At 37.8% G+C, this 18501-nt stretch overlaps 1 protein-coding gene across 1 annotated transcript in view; it reads right to left on the bottom strand.

Annotated features, from left to right (window-relative positions):
• Positions 1 to 18501, bottom strand: part of DPYD (dihydropyrimidine dehydrogenase) — a 314495-nt gene that overhangs the window by 107702 nt on the left and 188292 nt on the right. The window lies entirely within an intron of this gene.

The raw sequence follows: 18501 nt of genomic DNA, 5'->3' as shown, positions 1-18501 counted from the left end.
CAAATACTGGAAAGCACAGTGTAAAAAAATTGTTCAACACACACAAGTGTTGGCAACTGCAAACTCCCAAATTATCTCCATAAGATGAGATATTTAGTATCTTTAGAAGGGAAGGAAATGCACTTTAAAAAGTAAGGCAGCTATGGAGAAAATTGGACATGGTGAGGTTACATTCTATTCATTTAAAACGACAATACCACTTATCATCATAATTATTTCCATTATTTCCATTGTTTTGCTCTGATGAATCTCCACAATCAATCTACCACCCACCTACTTGCAGACTATCTACCCATCCACTCTTCTAGCTGGTGTTTGCAGGATGGGAGTCTTTTGAGAAGGAAAGCATTTGATAAAGCGCCTGCCTTGCCTGCAGGTGCCCATTTGTGTGCATCTCTGGCATAAATATAAGACCAAGCTTTTCATTAAGCACACACAATCATTACTGGTCATGCTTTTATTTCCCTCTGACAGAGGAAAAAAGTCTCTCTCCGATGCCATAGTTTTTTTAATTGTGAAAAATCTTACATAGCTTTATATGTCAAATGTTTATGAAACAAAATCTCCTCTGTGTCCTATTTGAATATTTAAGACAAATTGAGTACTCTGGAAATAAACAGAAATCTCTTCTAAAGGACTCTAATATTTTTAAAAGCAAAAATTGTGAAAAATCAGTTTAAGAAATTATATATGAGAAAAATATAAAGCAACTGGAACTTAGCTAGAAACTGTATCTTGTCAAATTCATGCTTTTTTTTTAAAACTAACTAAAGCAAAAAACAAACAAACAAACAAACAAAACAACCCCGCAGCTCAGACACTGACAACTTGATAAAGATTTTCACACTTGCAGTCAAAATCCAAAGTATATCAGAAATTTGCACAATTGAGCTTTAAAACAAATCAAATTTTTTCATCAGGGGAAGCTGTAAGACAACAAGGGTGGCTGACTATATTCATAAGTAGTTGAGTTACATTACATCAAGTGTTATTAATGAAATTTGAAAATTCTGCTGGGATTGTACAAAAGAGGAGGAACAAGATCTGTGATGTTTCAAAGAGCTGTTAATTAAGACAACATGTTTATTTAATACTGATTAGTTTTAGCATTCACATTTAAAATTAAGTACATACTTTTGACAAAGCAGTGGTTTACAATAACAAAAATACCTGAAAGTAAAAATCAAATTTCTGCCATGACTCTTCACGGGAAAACCATGATCTCAAAGGGAATAATCAAAACTTTAAAACAGTAGGGATTTTATTCTACTTTCCCCCCACACACTGTTCTCTTATAACTTGAAAGGAAACTTAATTCCTAGGTGGAAACACATCCTCAAGCATTCTGCTAACAAAAATGCTCTTCCTCAAGTGACTGTTCTTCCCCAAAATGCCTCTACAATCTTTTCATTTGGAATCAGTACCCATGATCAGTACCATGACAAAAAAAAAAAAAAAATTATCACGGGTGAACACTTAGGGGAACTATCTGTGATGCTTGAGGTCTGAATCTACTCCTAAAATCACACAAGGGAATTCATAAAGAAAATACAGACTATTATCTCCTACTACATAGGAAGAGAATAGCAAGAAGAAAGTAAGAATAACAAGTTATAAAAATCAGAGGTTTTACTGGAAAGTAATAAACAGAAATTGTATCACATTTCAGCTTCTTAGCCTCTTCTTGTTAATTTTTTTTTTTTTTTTTTTTTACATCTTTGTTGCCTACAAAGCCATGTACCCCATTACCACCCCTGCAACTTTAATGGCCCCAAACAGCTGGTATCTCTCGAAAGGCCAACTTATGGCCCAGCCCAGGAGCACCCACGGAGAGCACATCCTCCCTCCTGATTCCTGAAATTTGCAGTGGCAACCTGACATAAGCCTAATTACAGTGGTTTGGGCCACAAGTGCGAGGCCTCACCATGCTGCCCGGCTTACAAAAGTAGGCTACTGACAGGTCTCACAATGAGGCTGCTGCTAAAGCGTAGTAAGTGGTAAATGAAGGTTGACTAAATCACAGCTTTATCATAGCTTGAGTGTGGGCTGCCTGCGTACCATGCATGATTGAAGCACAGTGGGACCCCTGGCCCTCTCTTTTTTCCAGATCAAAATCATAGCTGGTATGTGCTGTGCCCTCCTCTTCTTCATCCAAACTGCTATTTTGCCTGTTGTCGAGAGATGCCGCCTGCTCTGCCCTGTGCCGAGGAGCGCAGCAGCCCTGCCGACACTGCTCCTCCCCAACCATCACTGTGACAGATGTCACAGACAAGGTCCTTATGCCCAGACATTACACACGGTGATCCACAATTTCTCTGAATGCCCAGAAAGGGAAAAACATGTTTGTAACATCGGACACTGTTCTGTGTTCAGCATTTTCTTGATCATCCACGGAAGAAAAAGGTCCACAATAGAACTTTTTTTTTTCTTTGTTGGAGAGAAGGGTGATGGAAAAGGGAGGGTATGGTTAGGACAGGATTATAAAATGAATATACTGTAGCTAAAGCACCTAGCAAAAAGCTACATTTCACACAATTCTGTAACTAATGCATTAGTAGTTGTTCTACTTAAAAGAACACTGACAAGGTACTTCTCCTAATCCTTAAAATATTTTTCTCCCTGTTTATAATAATCTCCTGGAAGCTTAAACTAAAATCTATTTCCCTTGTGAATGTTTTTTTTTTCTCTTCCATTATCGTTATGGGGATGTCTCCTGAATGCAATAGCATTAAAAGAAATAAAAAGGATGAGGTTTGTCACTGTGAATGTTTTCAAGTGATCTTTCTTTCATAGTACACAGAATTCACTGCAAGAGGTTGCAAAACAAAAGGAAGGAGAAAAAAAAATAACTGGGCCTACTTTGGGTCAGACAATCCTGAGAAAATCTATTTAAAGCCAGACAGCAGTAAAACTCTAGGTCGACAATTACCATTTGTCCTGTACTGGCTGCTCTGCAGGGAGTAAGGGAGTTTCAGTACACTCAAACAGTCTGAAAAAAAATCTCAGAGGTTTGGATTTACATGTGAATACTGTCAATTCCCGCAAATTTAGGAAAACTTCCCAAGAAGTTCTGTTTCCCAAGAAACAGAATGCAATAGCAATCCCTTACCCTCATGCCTGTAAGAACCAAATTTATTTTAGTCATCTCACACAGGTCAGAGCCTGTATCTGTTCCTAACTTACTCTTCCGTGTGTAATCTCCCTGCACTTCAAGAACTTCAGCCACTGATTTAATTTCTGCTTTCTCTTCCCTACCTGTCCTTTCCCACTGCTGTATTAGACTTGGGGGCAGCTCTGCATCAAGTGTCCATAGATGCTCCATTTAGACACTGCTGGCCACAACATGCACCACCTTCTGATTTCTCAAACAGTTGCAAAAATCCCCAGTACTTTTTTATGTGCGTAGTCATTGAAAAAAACATAGTCTTAGCATCATCTTTAAGAGTCTGTTCCCCTGAAAGCTGTAAAATCAAGAAGAGCTTTCAAGAAGACTGAAGGACTGCATTTTTAACAGCTACTTGTCTGGGAAGCAGAGATATGGAACAGGATAATTGCTGTGTAAAGAGGAGGTGCAGAGACTGAAGACAACACTAAGAACCAGATTTCAATACCCCAAAAATTATTTTGATCAATCTAAATTTCAGAAGGTTTTTTTACTTGGGCCGGATGGAAAGACCTCAACCTGCCTTCAAGACATGTTTCTTCTTTCAAAACAATACAGTATAGCCTTGCCACATGACCTCCTTAGCCAGAACAAATGCAAACGTTTTTAATCAAAATTCCTCAGGAATTCCTCAAGAAGGAACTTAGCACTGAAGATATAATCTTTCTGAAACAATGGCAAAAATAACATTATCACTCACCAGTGGAAAAGAGACCTACATCCATACCGACACACTAAGGACAGGAGAACTTCTTGGCAGCTGAATCACCATTTCACAGCGTTAAAATGCCCATCTGTCTGAATGAGGGGTACATACACTCAGTTCTGACCACACCTTTCTCACCCACACATTGTAACAGGCCAACTCACTCTGAACTCACTCACAGGATCTCCTGAAGGTCTTGGACATGTGTAGCTACAACAGCATGTGGTCCACCAGGCGCTTGTTGAAAAGTTAATCAAGAATGGTTTACAGGGCACTTCTTAGCTGTTTCAATAACACGATAAATAATCTTGTAAATATCTACATGGAAAACACACCTGCTGCATATGGGCTTCTCACAGTTCTTCTCACATGCAAGTCAAACAAATTATGTGACCAGAGGCCAGATTCTGCCCTCACAAATAGCTCTTAGATGCAGTCTCAACAGCAAAGAGTGAAAGGGAATACCAACAGCACCATAGGATTTTTTGGGTTGGTATAGATTTTACACCTTAACAACTCTCATCACTAGCCTTCTTCTGTAACCCTGCCTCTTGCATGTCCAGGACAAGTCCCAGCTATGCCATATTGTGCCAGGAGAAAAGTTTTTGGAGACTTACTCCTACTCGGTGCCACTTATGGCAGTCCTCTGCTTTTCAAAATGGCAATTGGCTGACAAAAAGATCCTCTCCAAAATCATCCAGACAGAATTAACTATGCATAAAACACTTTTAAGTACCCATTTTACAAGGTATCTGCAGCAAATATTCTGTATTGCACAAATACATATAGAGCAGTGAAAAACAACAAGAGCACAAACATTTGTTTTTGCAAAAATAACCCTCCAGAAACCAGCCTGATTTTGATGCCTTGTGCACTCAACCTGGTTTCTCTTTTTGTCTACATTCTTGTTGCAAATTTCGATTTATTGCACAACTGAAATAAAAATAAGCTTCTTATTAAAAAATACCTAGAACATCAAATCCCATGCAATAAGAAAGTTAACAATTGTAAAACCTGTCATGTCCCTGAGAAGCAGAGGAATTATCTTGTTATCAATTTAATAATGGAACATTGAAGTAAATGATGCCATCCACTGACACCAGTAACACTGTCTCTCCTGGGAAATTCATGTTGGTAGGAACTGTCAATCTAGATGGATATGGACATATGAAACATTGTACCTTCAAGTCCATAAATCTACTCATCCTGTGCTGCCTTAATAAAAAGATTCTGCATGATGATAAAGACAAGCAATGCAGACTGTCTTGACATTGCTGACCTGCAATTCTGCTTGTCTTCTCTTTTCAAGGAATTTACTCTTCAGTAAATAATTTAACAAAATACATATATGAAAATTTAAGTAAAGGAAAATAATACAAGTAGGGTATATTAGTATATTTATTATGCAGCTGTATCAAACCTTCCAAATTAAAGCTCCTTCTTTGCCTTGTTACTTTATACTGAGGTCTCCAGTTTCTTAAAGTGAAGCAGAAGTGAAATAAAAGAGACCAACACACAAATAGGTCAAACATTATCAGCACACAAATAAGTCTAGAGAAGATGATGATAAGAGTTTGAAAATACTACAATTTGCTAACTGTATCACATACAAAAAAAATCAGCATGAGCAGAAAACAGCAAAGATTCTATTCCAGGCTAAAGGGAGACACTTATTTTCAAAGGCAGTTATTTTCATATGATGATTTTGCTCCTATCAATGAGATTCAACTATTTAATGAGATTATTTGAGTACACTGGGCTACAGCTTCAAATTAAGGTCTAGAGCTGCTAGGATGTAACACTCTCAGACAAACAAAACCCAAAGGTTATGAAGAAATCCATTTCTTTGTAAAATAATAGAATGATGTGGTTTTGATGGGAGTACAAAGCTAAATAGATTGCTCGTTAGATCTTGCTGCAACTGTAGAAAAACAAGGGAACTACCTGATTTTTTAACTGTTCCTCTACCATGTCAGACTCAGCACCGTATCAGCCACTATCTGGGCAGGAGTCGAGCTACCATGCCCTTGGCCCTGCTTGTCCACATAAACACACAGGTACAGACTGTGCACATGGAAAGTGTGGATAAATGAAAAGCTAACTTTATGAGAGACCAACTAACCTGAAATATGACTGAAAGTGAAGTGAATGGACAAGAGAAAAAAGAGACCTTCTGATGCATCTCTCATGACTCAGGGCACTCCATTAAAATGTGGTAAGTTGTGAAGAGTAAAAAAGAGACTATGGAATACGAGTTCCCCAAAACATATGTAGAATGAAAGAAAATATAGCACCTGTATCAAACACTTCAGGAAAGCTCAAATATTTCACATGATTAGAAAAAGTATGTCCATTTTATGACAGACCGTTGAAAATTTCAGTGCTTCGGAAAACAGTTCAAATTACATTGAAAATTACCTATTTGGGTGAAGACTTCCCCGGAAATTTGATAGAATCTTAGAGATTTTATTTTGCATAGGAACCTATCCTAGTTCAATCTTTAGTCTCTGGTAATGAGTGAAAATGAATACATGGATGAATAGAAATTCGCATTACTGAATGGAAAAGACACAAGTTAATAAAGGCTGAATCCAAGAATGAAGACAAATACTAATGTTTTGGCAGTACTTCTCACTAACAATACCTGCAACCCCTTTTGGAACTGGCATGCCCCTGCTGTATTTCTGTATTTCCACACTGATTTAATATAAAGAGAAAGCAGAGGAGGCCAATACAATATAGGAGAAGCTAACAGAAAAAGGATATATCTAATTCTACAGTATTTCAGACACATGCTATGACCTGTAGCAAAAGCTTTACACCAGGGTGCTGACACCTTATTGATTCTCAAGACCACATAAGGCAAACAAGGCTGGCAAAAGGCAACACAAATCTGTGAATTTTTTCCTCCACCTTTAGAAATTTTTCTCTTATCAAATTCTCTGCCCAGATGCACACAGTCCTTTTTAATACAGTTCTTTGAGCACCTTGCTAATTGTCGCTCTTTATTCTCACTATAGCAGAGGCATCTCTCCGCAGGGTGTCCCTCTGAGCGGGGAAGCCAACTGGAGACAAATATGTTCAAGGCATGTATGCTGCTCCCATGGAGGGAATGAGCAGCTGTTGACTGAAAGGAACCCCAAGATCCCTTCCAGACCTTCACTGCTTCTAGATCTATGCAGATATATTTCCCCTATTACTTAGCAGCAAAGCTGCTTAACTTACTAGAAAACAAATTCATCAGAAAATATTAAGAGGTAAAATATGGACTGAACATCACAGTTCCCTAACTCCTACAGTCAGTCAACTAGTAATTCCCCAGGTCAAATCTGTCTCTTTTGCATCCCTGAGAAGTCCACCCTATCTCTTCTCTTGTTCCATCGCCACCAGGGCTTCTTTTAATTCACTTCCTTGGATTTGAAGGCTCAAGAAAACCAGCAGTATCAGTGGGTGCTAGTAGAGGAAAAAATTGTAGCTCAGAGAGGAGGGAGAAAACCCCCTCCCTTTTATAGTTTAGAGCCCTGTGATCTGCTTCATCACGTGACACTGCCCGTGCCAAAGCAACGCTTAGAAGGAATAAATGATTTTGTCAGTCTGGTTGCATCCTCCACAATTCACCCACTCTCTCTCTGTGCACCATTATCCTCATTGTGATATACTGAAAAGCACTGATAATTCACCTGATTTTGCACAAACTCTTCAGTTAGGCTGTTCTGATAGGTGAGGGCATGGTAATTAAGAGGGTGTGTAGGAACAGGCTATAAGGCTTGTCTCACCTTCAGGAAATGATCTGATGGCTCTAAATGCCAGCTGCATGGAAGAGACCTATCAGTTCCTTAACAATATTTGCTGCCGTCTGTTCTAGGTATCAGTCTAGCTATCAGACCTCACAAGAAGGAGAGCTTCTTCACAGTCTCAAACCTGCCTGATTAATCAGGCTGATTCACCCCACAACCAGAGACAATCTACAAACATTCACAGGGTTAAAAAAATGGGATCTTCTCAGCGGTCAGAGAAGGACCAGAGAATCCCCCACCAGAACCTTTCATTTGGAAAACCTTTCATATATAAATATTTTTATAGTGAAAACTATATTAAAAATAGTCCACTAGTAAAGAAAGAAACTACTTTCTGTCAGGCACAGAACTTTTCAAAAAATGAAGATGCAAATCCATGTTTTCTGTCAACTTTGATCTCTTCATATATCCTTCTTAACATTCTCTAGTATTTCCCAGCTGGTCCAAAAATTCAGTGAACAACAGTGCCACTATGCACTGAACCTTGCAATGGCATGTCTGCAGTGCTCCCATCTGAGATATGATCAGAAAATCTCATGAGTGGGTAGCTTTAAATTCTTTTTTCTATGCAGACGTTATAATTTACTTAAGTAGCTAGCTGTTATGTCTGATGACCCAAGTAGTTTTCTGGCTACACTCCAGCAGCAAAGAAGATACAAAATTAAGGGCTGGAAGTTGGCAGCTACCTTCTGACTAATCTTTCCTCCTCAACTGCCAGTTCCACCCACTTCTTCATATTTTAGGGGAGCTCATCTGAAGATGCTGAGAAACTGAAAGAGGCCTTACTATTTTCACTGTATATTTGGATGTTTAATAAAATTGTTACCTAACTTGTTCGGCATATTGCTTTGTGATTGGACATTTCAGAATTAAAATGCACTGAATAGTCTACAGGATTATAGCCTCATTCAAATCAAAGCACTGTTAAGATCTAGTGTTGGTGAGATTTTTATCAATGACCCAGCTGTGAGTATGTGTGTTCCCAAAAAGATAAACTGAAAATACATCACGTGAAATGTGGATGCCTCTGGCAGAATCAAAGGCAGAAGTCCTTCTAGGAACCAGAGGGGTTCTGACAGTACAACAACATGAGAATGCAAATGTAACTCACATGCATTTTTAATGCCCACCCTTTACCTTGAGATGCACACGCTGCTCACAGGTAAGAAATTGGGGTATCTATAAAATTCACACAATCTCTAGGTTCTCTCATCTGAACCGCAGTTAAATTAAACATTCTGCAAGCATATTCAGATTTTAATACGGTTATATAGAGAGAGCATAAAAGGCTAGGTGGCCAAGAATGGTGTGGCTAAGATTAAGTCTACCATGTTCGTACACTGGAAGAAAAGTGATACAGATTTTTATAAATGCTACCCTGAAATGTAGGAATAGAGCTTCAATATATTTTTTTCCCAAACCCAAGACCTTAATTAGATATTATGTATAGACAGAAAAATCAACACAACTACAATTTTATAATTAAAAATTAAAAGTAAAAAGAATTAAAAGAAAATTAAACTTGACATAGATTAGGAAACCTGCACTTAAAAATGAGAAAGATTTAAAAATAAACCAGTGAAAAAGCATTCTTCCTGGGATTTGTGAGACTGGGAAGTGCAGTGGTTTCTTGCAGCACTCTTGGTTTCTTAGAGCTTACATTTAACATACGTGGCTCATAACAAAGGATGTATTTAGGTCTCCTTTAAAGAAGTCTTTAAAATATTAATTTGGGTTTAAGTGTTCAGTAAATAAGTACTTGCTGCCACATTTTTCCTTCAACAATTAAAAGAATAGACCATTTTCACTGGCTATGCATATAAGGTATCAACGCACATACAAGTTAGTGCTGATTTATGTGTTACCACCCATCGGCACAATCGCAGCAATCGGCTGCTCCCATGCTCTTTCCAACCTCTTAAAATAGGAGCTAAGTCTGGTTTGCTAAATCCCAAATTGAAGAAATTCATATTAACTTGAATCAGCCTGTATTTGCTGCAAGTTCCAAACATGCACGGGGTAGTTACCATTCTCACACATTGCAGTTTCCTATCCCATGGTAACCGATTGGCATGGATGTGTTGGCATAACCGTATACTAGACTACGACTATATGAAGAGAACAAGAATTTTGCTTTTTGGGATCTTGTTGGCCACCTTATTTAGCAGTTTCTACTTAACTTTGATTACCAGCACAGTTTATTAGAACAAAAAAAACTCAAACAAACAAAAGACCAACAGAAAACACAAGGTGAACTGAGATCTAGAATATGGAAATGTGGCAAATATGAGAAGTCTAATGATGAAAACTATGTAAAAGTTTATGGTCATAGTTCTTAAACTCAGTGTGCATAAAAAGTTCAGAAACTATCAGGAGTGTTGAGGGTGTAGATTAAGATCAGTTCAGAGCCCACTAAGAATTCTGCTAATCTACATGTTCCTCTCAGTGGATAAGGAAAAAAAAAACCATCTTGGAACACTTTATTCCCACATTTTGCTCAGAATTTGAGATATTTCCCCAGCCCCCCTCCCCAGAAAGCACAGGAGGCTGGGATATAGTCCAGCTGCTGTCAATCAGACTGAAGAGCTGGCTCTAATTGTGATAGATTCAAGCATGTGCCTCTGCCTTTCTTGTCTAAGCTAGAACATGTCTGCACAGAGCCAGCTCTCCTACTATCGGCACAGTTCATAGCAGCAAACTCCGTACTTGCTCCTGAACAAAAATAAACAGTTTGATGGTATAACTGCGTCTACACTAGGTTCTGCCAGGACAGCAGTTAGATGCCATTTTATTTTTAGTATTCCTAGCCTACATAAGTATGTGAACAAGACTTTTAAATATAGACTTAGGCTTCATATTTTTCTTCATTAGAGCTCTAGCAGAATGCCTAAAATGTAAACCACATCACAGAATATGCAGAATATGGGCTACAGGACCAGCACACACTTACTACTTTTCATCAGGTATAAATTTGCTTTCCTATTATTATTGTAATATACATCACATAAAAGAGAAAAGCAGAATTATCTAAATCAGGTACACTCAGTGCTTCACAAAAGACTAAAATCGTATTACAGACCAATGAATGTCAAAGGTATTGTGTGTTTTAGAAGATCATATTCTATAATTTAGCCAATTGCCTATGATAAAAATGAAACGGAAACTGAGAAGTATTTGAGGGATAAATTTGGCGTTCTGCACAGGTAGTCAGGCTAGCAGAACTCTGTCATTCTTACAAACTTCAGAATTTCATTTTGATAGATTGTTGACTGTTAATAATTTCTAAATTTGTCTGTCGGGGGGGTTATTTTTTAACGTTGCCACAAGGTCATTTTATTCCCACCCAATGGCAACTTCTAGATCTTAATATTAAAACAATAACTACCCAGAAAAGGGCATTTCCCAGGGAGTAATGACTGGCTGGGAGGAGTTGATGGCCTGAGGCACTGCTGAGGGCCATTAACCCTGGCCGGTTATCAATGGCCAGGAAATGCCCTGCACCAAGGTTGTTATTGCTATTTTAGGCACAGATCGAGGGGGGTGAAATGGACATCTTAGTGTACAGGTTTCTTTAATGCATGATGCCATTTCCTTTGTTGCAGTTTATGGAGGACATTTCTAGAAAGAGGGAATGCTTTTCCTGATACCCAACCAGATTTCACAGATCATTTTGCAGCACTCCATTGTACACACAGTAACTTATCAAACTGAGAAAGCAGTTGGGTTTTAAAGAGATTGTCTTTCCCCACTAAATAACAGTCTGCATATTTGCACTTTAATAAGATAAACAGAAATATGCAACTCTTCATATCACTGTCAGCAGAATTACATTCTAGAAATATCTTTTTAATCACACTGTCTTTATGTTTAGGGCATTTACTTCATCAATACTCCTGCTTAATGACCACTCGCATATCTCTGCAAAAAAGGAATTTTTAGCAGCAACTGCCAAAGCACATCCTGAAGCAGCTTCAGCTGATTCTAGCCATGAAGGAGTTTGTCTTTTCCAATAATCAAGCAGATTGGGTCATTTTCTAGAAGACGGTTGGTGAAGTATTTCAGAAACAGCTTTAATTTTCTCCTAGTTCTTACCCTAAGGGTAAAGTTTTAAAGATGTTTTCATAGTCCTCACAGAACTGTGAAAATTGTTCTTTTTTTGCATGGATCAATAACTCACTTTTCAAATCAAAAGGATATTCTTAGCATATGTACAAATAGTCCTCTGCCTTACTATTTTTCAAACCTTAGCCTTGAAAGTAAAACAAACAAAATAAGTCATGGCTTTATAGCTTGCATAGAAAGAAGGTACAGTTCTGCACTAAACTAGTTTGACAGGCTTCTCAACAAAGCAGTAGTTTCCAAGTGCAAAACATAAAAGACCTTCTCACATTTGTCCTCAAGGTCCTAATTCGTCACCACAAACATGCAGATCTGAATCATAAATTGATTGTAAGAATCTCACCGAGTTTACCATGCAGTCTTATTTTCAGTTACAAATTGCAATTTCCAGCAAAAGATATGTGCTTTCTGAAAACAAAATTCCCTCAAATTGATGTCCAGAGTAATTTTTTCCATCTCTTTACCAGATTAATATTTAAAACAAAAAAATAATTTAAAAACTGCAATGTGAATGTGGGGTTGGGACCAAACTTTGGGTTGTGGCAGTTGGGACCAAACATTATGACATGTACTCCATGGTCATTTGAAACATGCATTATCAGACACTGCCTCTGGGTAAATTTTTAGCAGACTTTATGGTGTTTCTATATGTTGGATTGTCTGAAGTAAGCCTCTGGAAACGCAGCCTTTCAAATCTTGGTGAACTGAAGACAGCATTTGAATTACAAACCCCTTAGCACATCATTTCAAACTAGTACAAAATACACCTTTATCTCAGTTTCAGTTCAAGAAATGTACTTACATGCTAATCAGGTTGTCAAAACACAGTAAAGGAAAAATGGTCCAAAGGTTGAGACAGGACTGGGAGGCCTCTGATCTGGGATGCAAACCAAACAGCTCTTTGTGCATTGACAATGGAAATCCATAGGAATGGATTATGGAGCTCAGTTCCCCTTCTCTAAAACGCATCAGCAGCTTGTCTCTAGGTCAAGCTTAGAGCAGTATTTCCCTTGAAAATTCTCCCAGCTTTTAAGAAATCCGCGGCATAGGAATTCCCTGAGCCAGAGGTGATGCTTTCAAATAGCTTTTCCAGTAGGTTTTTCTCAACCTGTATGTACCTCTGGGATGGGCAATGCCCTACGAGAATGAGCTCCACAGCTGCAGAGCAATGTGATGAACTATCTCCTATTACTCATATCCACCTATCACCCTTCTGGTTCCAATCCAGAAGAATGTGAACTACAGAGTGTATTTAAAATTAAAAAAAAAAAAAATGAACATGCTGGCATAGTGATGGGTTTTACTTTGTTCTCTCTTCCTCTCCCAGAAACTCTGTATTTGATATGGTTTATTTCAATGCTAGCCAGCATTAAGCTGAAATTTTCATAGTGCTCTCTACTGTAACCTCAGTATAGTTAGCTTACAATCCCTCACTGTACATATAAATTTATTACTGCTTAATTCCATGTGCATACTACATTTTGTCTTTAATTTTTTTTGATAGTTCATTGGCCAGTCACTCAGTAATGCAAGATCCCTCACAACCCCTTATAGTCAGATGTCATCTTTATCTCCATACAATACATACTATTATCAGCTAATTTTACATACTTAAAATTCTCTCTCTTTTCCAGATTATTAATAAACATTTTACATAGCACAGAACACAGACATTTTCCTGGATCTCTCTACCCACTGCAAGAATTGAGTATTTATTCCTTAACATTGTTTCCTATGTTTAAATGGTTATTTATTCATGTAGGTTTCTTCCTCTAATCTTACAAGAACTTAATTTCTTTCCAATTCTTCAGTGGAGGACCCTACCAAATGCTTCTGGAAACTCAAGGTCACTTTATCACCTGATGAGGACATCTCTCTTGATGTCCTCAAAGAACTTGTTGTGTTTTTTTTTTTTTTTTTTTAAGGCACAGCATACTACAAATGGGGTTCTTTACTCTTTGTTTGTTTGTTTTCTTTTTACTAGTTCTGTTTTTCAGAACAACTCTTACCAACTTGCATACAAGAATAAAAGTAGTTTCCCAGATCTCTCCCAGAAAAGAGGTGTAACCCTGACTCCATGTCACTTGTCTCCTACTTTTCAAGCCTCAAACAGATCTGCTATAGCCAACATGACTATCATCATGCTGATGATAGATGAGAATTTTCCTGTATTTTCCCTTTTTTTTACTAACACCTAAGCCTCCAGGAGTGAAAATTTACAGCACCATATTTTGTAGTTCAGTCCCATCTCTATTAACATTCAGGTCATGTGAAGCTTGAACATTTTTTATGCCTTGTGGAAGAGCCTTTCCCAGAAAACTTTCTTCCTTATAAGAAAATGTGATCTCAAAGACTCAATACATCAACATTCCTGTTACTAGCCTCTGTTTCTGTTCACTCTTTCTTGCAAATAGAAATTGTTGTACCTACAGAAATGTATAGGCACTTCTGATGTAAATACATTGTGTAAATCAGAGTTCTTGCTGAATTCCTCCTTAGACTGCACATAGGAAAGTGCATCCTGCTGGCTCACAAACAGCTGAACCAGGATCAGGAGCAATGAGGACACCCTCAGGATGGGAGAGTGGAAGCTTCCCTGGAACACACAGAGAGAGGTATGTTGTTAATGTGTCTGCTGTTCTTTCATATCAGCTCTCTTCCCTCTCTTTTCTAGGAAGCATCTTTCTTTACTGTTTTTTATTCCTCCTTTTTTCTTGTGGTGAATGGAAAAGGAAAAAAAGGAACATGGTCATATGCTCCATGCTCCGAGGTCTCGTCTCTTCTACCCACCACAGTAGCCACTGGAGCTGAGACCATTCTGGTGCTCCACACTAGCTAGGGCTATGTGGTTTAGTTCCCGGGAAAGGTAATCCATATGAGTACTCATCTTCCCTTTTCAGCTAGGATTTCCTCTGATGTTAAGGGACTAGGCCTACTGCCAATTTTCTGTAGTGAAAGGGATCTTTTCCATATGGTGAATTTAACAACTGCTGTGTGGGTTTTTTCACCTCCTACCAAGCATCCACCTCCTACCCAAGCTGGCTTTGGGAAGTTTAAGCTGAGCAATAACAACTTCTGGAGCTTTTTAATGTGATTTGTGGATCTCAAATTCAGATAAAGGAATACAGGTAGCTGTTCTGCATCCCAGCTTGTGGTTCCCTCCACTTGTGCTTTGTCCTTTTCAGTTCATGTGAAAGAGCATTTGGATTTCCAGCAAGGATCCTCTGATAGGCCTGAGAATGCACAGCATGTACCATCCCCACCGAGGTGACTATACACTTGTTGATGTTGGCACCAAGTAAAGTCCACATGGGCATTGCCCTGCCTGGTTGTTTAGAAATGTTTTATTCCAAGTTTGCAGGTGTTGAGCTTGTCAAGATGTCTGTGACTTATCAAATGGATGTACACCTCAGCAGGTATTTGGAGTACAAAGTATAATTTCTCTGTGATGGAAAGGCAAAACTATCCATATTAGCCCTAGGAAGAGCAAAACTTTTTATAACCTTAATCAAGACAGTGACTGGTATCTAAAATGCAAATACTATGTACTCTGTACAACATCTCACAGGCCTCTAAACATCCATTAAAAGCAAAAGCTATAATAATACCTGCAAATATACACAACTTATTACTAATACCTCTAGTGAGAAATCCATCTTTGACCTTCTCCTCACAGTAAAGCTGTGAAGTCTAGGATTCCTCTGTATCTTAAAATGTTTTCCAGCTAATGTCCCTTAATTTTAAGTCTTGAAGGAGATCTACAGCAATTTTAGATATTCTGGTCAATTCCTTCCAGTAACTACATTACAAGGTCTACTATTAGTGCAGAATTAGTGAGGAAAAAGGTTTATATAAATAGATAAATATTGTTCACAGTCTGTGGATGAAAACTTATTAAAACCAGAGCTGGTCCAACACGTAAGACTGATGACCTCACTTCAGGGATTACTTTGGAAAACTAACCAAACCTCTCCAAGTATAACTATTATAGCTGTTACAAATCTATTTCTATTCAATTTATAACTTCATGAAATCTTTTTGAGCACTGCATGTTTCTGGAACAAAATCTACTTATAGGAGCAAGGCACTCACATAAGCCTATTAAGGTTGTATTTTTCTTCGTCAGTAACACCTTATTTCTCCTATCCTCACAGAATAGAATTAAACCAATTCTTTTCTTAACCTAAATTAGAAAAAAAAAAAATTTCAAACCAAGAACCTGCAAGCACCCAAAGCAAACAAAACTGACATCCTTATTTCATACTTCTGTGGTAGAAAAAACATGCATAATATAAAACACTATTTACACCATTTGAGGAGATTAAAAAAAGTCTCAAAAAACATTCACCAACAAACTCCCCACAATGCTACAAAGAAGTTGGTTACCAGCCTGGGATCCAGCGATCTGTTCTCACACACTCTCTAGCACGGCTATTCCCGACAGGTGTTCCTGGGACATTCTGAACAAAATGTTGAATAAAAATATATCTTTAACAGTTTCAGCCTTGAAAAGCTGCTCTCTGCTGAGTAACTGTCAGAGAGACTGTCAGCAACATTCCACAAGCAGCAGAACAAACATTAAGACAAGAGTTTTCAGCTTAGTTTTGGGGTCCAAGAGTACTTAATGTTTCTAGCAGAAGAGGTTTCTCAATTCAACACATCACGACACTGATATCTGAATCACAGATTCAGTGTCACAGCTTACAATCTGGTATCCTATGTACAGTCCCCAGAGTCATGACGGAGAGCAAACTCATTTGTGTTGAGCTAGGAGGCCAAAAAGTTACTTTTAAGACTTCAGTAAACTAACATAGCAATGTTGAAAAAAATTCAATTTGTTATCTTCTTCTAAGATCTCAGTTCTTTCTTGTAGTACAAATTTGCTTGTTTGTGATGGACTTCTGTTAGCCTGGTAGGGAATGACATTTCCCCTGCAATCTATTTTACGAAGTGTCCTGTCAAAGCCCTTTATTTGTACTGTCGTGACCCCATGCACATGCTCAGACCCAAAGTACTTTGCATACTGAGGTTTTTCATTGATTTATTTACTTTATTATCATCTACAGGGCATCAGTCACCATTTTAGGAAGGTTTACAAGGACTATTTGGCAACTGCATGCATCACCCTTTTACTGAACCCTCAGTTCACATTTTTCTGCAGAGAAGTATTTTAGTATTTTCAAACCTTTCTCTTTTCAAGCTTGTTCTCACCAGTGCAAATGCTAAAGAGATTACCACTCCTTGCTTTACCAGCACACCAAGATGTACTGCCACTACCAATGCTCACAGGTAATGGCCAGACTGTAGCTACTGTAAAGTATGTGAACATAAAATTTTAACAGTGAGTTGTTCTCCTCCAAGGTCTTACAGTTTTCAACTTTCTCAGCCGCTTCCTACTTTTTTTGTAGAGATTTGCTAATGTAAAAGCCATTATTTTTTTTTCTGCACAGTTTTCATTTCTGATAATATCATTAGGTGATTTCTACTCGGCTAAATTCATATTTCTTAGGTAAACTAATTTCTTGAATGTGCCATAAACTGCCATTTTTTCAGCCACATTTTGGCTGAAAGTACATCAACACACCATAAAATCAGGTATTTCTTTGGTGAATAGAACATGAAAGTGGGACCTTGACATTAGTGTTAGTTCTTTTGCCCTGCTATCTAAAGCATTTTGAATACTGCATGTCCCAATTATGGCCTTTTTAACATGAACTGACAGCTTTATACCTTTCCCATCTATGATAGGTTGGTTGTCCTCAGTAAGCAGCTAAGCTCCCATCCAGCTACTTGCTCATGTCCCACTTCCAAGCCTCCCCTCTGCCATTCCAAACCAGTCTAAGGAGGCCTCAGAAAGGGAGAACCTTCCTATTTCACATTATGATGTTGTGGTAATACTCGTATTACATAGGAATGCCTTTTATTGGCACAAATTGTTTCTCTACAGCAGGGAGTAAAGAGAACAGACTGCCAGCCTATGATTTTGGTTTCAGTGATCAGTCTTCTCAACTTGAGTCTTAAAATTCTGATTATTGAAATTTTTCTTTCACCTTTTTCTTGAGTTTTAGATTAATATACCACTTTATAATCAACTTTTGGGGGGAAGTGGGGATGCAGAATTTTTCAATAAGGTTTCAGCTTTATACTAATTAAACACTATTTTAACATTTAGACTATGAAATAAAAAAAAGTAATTGTTCCATCTTTTCTCACTATCAAGTTCTCAGTCTCTCCTACTAGAAAAAACTGAAACAAAATCCATTTTCTGATGATTAATAATGAAAATTACTAAGAATGAAAAATCCTGTGGTATCAGATGGTATGTGTGGTCATGGCACAGAAAAATACACTTAAAAGACTCTATTCAAAAAAACCCTTAGTTAACAATTTAAGGAAGATGTTTGGATATGACAAAGACAGTCCGATACAAATAAGTAAAACTACAGTATTTGGGAAAGTAAAAAAAAAAAAAAAAGATGACAAATACAAACAGACTCTTTTTTTTTTCTCACTTTCACAGCACTCTGACTGCAAGATTGTTTTTTTGGTATATACAAAAGCAGTTGACACAACATTTTTAACACTGCATCCTTTGAAAATCTAACAATAAACAATGTTCAACAATATCATAAGCTTTAAATGTTCTCAGCCAAGTTTTTGAAGTAACTTCTTACTGAGATGACTGAATTACAAAAATGAAAACAATCAATTGGAAA

This window comes from Empidonax traillii, unplaced genomic scaffold (genome assembly GCF_003031625.1).
Source record: "Empidonax traillii isolate 1590-97213 ecotype Southwest subspecies unplaced genomic scaffold, ASM303162v1 scaffold62:size2133460, whole genome shotgun sequence".
Lineage (NCBI taxonomy): Eukaryota > Metazoa > Chordata > Aves > Passeriformes > Tyrannidae > Empidonax > Empidonax traillii.
Note: the sequence above shows the minus strand (reverse complement) of the source record. Positions and strands in the feature narration are given on the sequence as shown.